Genomic DNA, 4,755 nt, shown 5'->3' on the forward strand with positions numbered 1-4,755 from the left:
CAACAACAAACAAGAAAACCATTACTACTACAACCATGACTACGACAACTACGACTACCACAACAACAAATCACTACCACTACCACTACCACTACCACTACAATAAACAAGAAAAGAAGAAAAAACAACAACAACAACAATAAGTACTACTACTACTACAATAACAACAAACAATAAAAGAAGAAAAAATAACAACAACAACAACAACAATTAACAAGAAAACTGAACAACAATAAACAAGAAAAGAAAAAAAACTAGTAGTACTACAACAACAAACAAGAAAACTACTATTACTACTATTAGTACTACTACTACAATCACGGCTACGACGACTACAACCACGACTACAACTACCATAACAACTCTCTCTCTCTCTCTACTACTACTACCACTACCACTACAATATACAAAAATAGAAGAAACAATAACAACAACAACAACAACAAACAAGAAAAGAAGAAAAAACTACTACTACTACCACTACTATAACAATAACAACAAACAAGAAAACTAAACAATAATAAATAAGAAAAGAAAAAAAACTACTACTACTAATAATACTACTACTACTACAAACAAGAAAATCACCACCACCACCACTATTACTACTACTACTATTACTACGATGACTATAACTACAACTACGACTACCACAACAACAAACCACTACCGTTACAATAAATAAGAAAAGAAGAAAGAAAAACAACAACAATAACAACTACTACTACTACTACTACAATAACACTAAACAAGAAAAAAAGAAAAAACTACTACTACTACTACTACAACAACAACAACAACAACAACAAACAATAAAACTAAACAACAATAAACAAGAAAAGGAAAAAAATACTACTACAACAACAACAACAAACAAGAAAACTACTAGTACTACTACAATCACGACTACAACGACAATGACCACGACTACGACTACCATAGCAACAACAAACACGAAGAGAAGAAATTAAACAACAACAACTACTACTATCACTACCACTACTACTACTACTACTACGACTACCACAACAACAACAAACAATAAAATAAGAAATTAAACAACAGCTACCACTACCACTACCACTACTAGTACTACGACTATCACAACAACAATAAAGAAGAAAATAAGAAATTAAACAACAATTACCGCTACCGTTACTACGACTACCACAACAACAACAAACAATAAAAAAAGAAAAGAAGAAATAAAACAATAATAACAACCTCTCCCTCCCTCCCTCTCTCCCTCTCTTTCTCCGTCCCTCTCTCTCTCCCTCCCTTCCTCCCTCCCTCTCTTTCTCTCTTTCCCTATTATGTTTAATGTTTTCTCCCTTTCTCTCTCTCATTCATTCTTTCCTTTTCTCTCTTCCTCTCCCTCTCTCATTTCCTCTTCCTCTCTCAATACACATGATTTTTAACAAAAACAAGTAAAAGAAAAAGAGAAAAAACAAAAACAAAGCAAGAAGGAACAATGCACTCACCGTAAAGGCCCGATGATGGATTTGGTGGCTTCTCTTCACGACGACAACGGCTCCTCTTCGCCCTCCGTACACTTTCTCCTCTTCTTCTCGAATGACAACGGCGGCAGTGAGAAGCTTTCCTTCTCCCTCTTTCTCTCTTTCTCTCCCTCTCCGTCTCAAATGCAAGATGGAGTTCACTCTCTCTTTCGTTTGTTCGCCCAAAAACGCGCTCAGGTTTTGGCCCGCGTTTTTTTGTCTAAGCACCATCGCTATTTGCGACGCAAATAGTGATGCTACTATTTTGCATCGGAAAGTGATGTCGCTATGTCTCCATATCCTTGTAGTGAGTGTGGCATTTTCTTACCTAGAGGGATTATTAATGTTTAGCAGCTCTAGAAAGCTTCCTAGTTGGTATATTCTATGCACTGGATGAAGCTTTGTTATGCACTTAAGTGGGGAGAGTGAGTAAGGGAAATGTTAGTATGCACAAGTTTTTCAATAACTCTAATGGAGGGGAAATACTTAGGTCAAGTTGACCTAAGTATAAAAGGTGTAAGGGACACTGCATAGACACTATTTTGATGAATACACATTTGTCCGTTCACCTTCTTCCCTGTCCTTCCATGGCTGCCAGCCATTTCTCTCTCCTCTTCTTGCCTTTCTCTCTCTACTCCTAGTCTTTCTCTCTCCTTGTCACCCTCTTTCTCTCTCTTTCTCTCTCCTCTCTGCAGTTTCTCCCTTCTCTCCTTCTCTCTCCTAGGTCTCTTTCATTACAAGTGGTATCAAGGACCAGGAGGACAGTAGTCAAGAGCATTAATGGAGTCCTTGGACCAAGATTGGAGGTTGGAACACCACACTTACTAGGTCGTGGGTCATTTTTGGCCAATTTTGAAGGTATTTTCTTAAAAGACAGTGGTAAATGGAGTAGAAGATGGGAAAGTCCTAGTTACTTTTCAGGAATAGTTTTCTCTCTCTTCATTCTCAAGCTTGAGCCAAGCTTCCATGGAGGAAAACCACCCTAGAAAGGCTTCTACTAGAGCCTCCCAGGGACCTGAGAGCTTAAGTCTCCATGCTCTAAGCTTTTCATAGAGTACTCTTATGGCTCATAGACCATCGTTTATCATTTTACTTGCTCTTGCAGTTCTTAGATCACCTTGCATTGAACCAGAAGGGAAGTTGCAGAAGGTCTATTGCCTTTCCCTTTTAGGCTTGTAGATCTTTCCTTGAAGGAAGCGCAGATGACGATGAAGAAGAAGGCCTGTGGTGAAGACTGTTGCACGTACTGTTGTTGATGATGCTAAAGAAACATCTGGGGCATGTACGTTGACTGTTGTTGAGCAGGCTACTTGTATTGGCTTCCCTACTACTGTGGCAGTTGATGTGGTGTTTATTGGGGAGCGTACAACTGGATTCTGGGCCCAACCATTGCTGTTGAGCTGCACATTGCCCCAAAAAGTAGTGAAATAAGAATTCGCCAGACATCATTCATGCTATCGAACCATGCATCATCAGAGAGGGAAAGTTCACGATTCCATTCGGATTGAGAGCTTTTGTGCAAGTTAAGAAAATGAGGGGAGGAATCTTGGTCCTGAATGCTGTTGAGAGGGCGTAAGTGCATGGGCCTCATTGGATTGTGATGAGCTGAGAAGCTCTAGGAATATCCCAAGCTGTCCTACTTCTCTCTCTTGAGCAGTGTATTTGATTGCCTTGAGTCAATTGAGCCTGCAAGAACAATGGAAGGAGTAGCAGCAGAAGCAAACAAGAGATGGAAAACTGCATGATATCTACCCTTGCCAGCAGCCAGCACCCTTTCTTTGAGTTTCTTCAGTGATGGTAACACTTCAAATGCGGGAGGTTCAAGATCATTAATGCACACAGATTGAGAGATACCACCTCCTATTATTCCCTCCAGTAACTTCCGTGGATCCACAGAACTGGCTTGATCCAAATGGAAGTGCTTGTACACCTTTGCAGTTGAACACTCCTCCTCTGGTTTTATGAGGACCATTGGCAAATCTGAAGGTAGAGGAGATACATCATCCACAACCTCCCCTCTCCCAGTACAGTATGCAACTCCCTTGGAGAAGAAAAAAAGATATGTCTGATCCAATCTCCCCTGACCATTCTTGAAGTTGCTTTTCCTCTGCAAGGCTACTAATCAGCTAGTTTGCAGCCCAAAGGGTTGTTGCTGCATTCCCACTACCTCCTCCCAGTCCTGCATCGGTAGGTACCCTCTTGTCCAGATGAACCCAATAGTGGGTATTGGATCCAATCTTTTGGCGAAAAAAATTGAGGGCCTTTATAATCAGATTACTGTCATCTAAATGAATTCCTGCAACATTTGTCGTCAGAGAATCTTTAGTTGTTGAATGTGAAACTGAGAATTTCAATACATCACCTAAACTGACTGCATGAAAGAGAGAAGCTAGATCATGATATCCATCAGGTCTCTTGCTTGTTATTGTGAGAAAGACATTTACAAAAGGCTCACAAAAGCGGCCTACTAGAAGAGAAGCAGGCAGACAACAACCTTATCATGGGGTCTTTATCAGTCAAGTACAATCGCGCAATACTGCCCACAAGAGGATCATAAGGATTGGCATCCGTCAACAATGAGCATATGGACAATAAAACCTTTGAAATAGTGAAGGCTGGGCTCCAGTTGTCTCTGAGGATGTCAAAGCATATCTCCCCATTGTTGCTTATATTGCAGTGATGCCATCATTAGGCCCATGATTCGTGCTCTTTTGTTGATGATGGTCAAGCTCTTCTTGGCAATCAAGCCCTCTGAATTTCTCAACGAGCCTTAGCGTGACTTCATCCTTAAATGTCATTGTGGTGATGTATTTGTTCCTTCCAAAGGTATTCAGAAAATCACAATTGCTCATTCAATTATAAGGCTACCTCAAGTCTGACTTTTGTGTAAGAATCCTGGTTGAGTGAAAGCTTTGCTCCATTATCAACCTCCTTAACACCCATAGTGGAAGTTGGTGATACAGATGGATACTCAATAGATGGAGGGGTGTGCAGAAGAATGACCTCCTGATCATGATCTACTCTCTCCACCTTTAAACCCATCTGAATTGAAGTTCGATGTAAGCATTCTTCAAGACAGCAGATCATCACCAAAACTTGAGAGGATACTTGGAGTAAAGCTTAGGGAAAAAAAAAGTGATCAGCTATCCCCTTAAACTCAACTTTAAGGAATTGTATAGGGCTAGTACTGCATATAGACACAGAGAAAATGTTGAAATTTCCTTTGCAAAGGAGAAATAACTACTGAAATAGAATCTGT

At 40.1% G+C, this 4,755-nt stretch overlaps 1 pseudogene; it reads right to left on the minus strand.

Moving 5' to 3' along the window:
* Nucleotides 1-3,132: 3,132 nt before the first annotated feature.
* Nucleotides 3,133-4,538, minus strand: LOC148011515 (4-diphosphocytidyl-2-C-methyl-D-erythritol kinase, chloroplastic/chromoplastic pseudogene; annotated as a pseudogene).
* Nucleotides 4,539-4,755: the final 217 nt, after the last annotated feature.

Source organism: Lygodium microphyllum, chromosome 28 (genome assembly GCF_053477565.2).
Source record: "Lygodium microphyllum isolate KBCC chromosome 28, Lygodium_microphyllum_v1.1.10, whole genome shotgun sequence".
Taxonomy (NCBI): domain Eukaryota; kingdom Viridiplantae; phylum Streptophyta; class Polypodiopsida; order Schizaeales; family Lygodiaceae; genus Lygodium; species Lygodium microphyllum.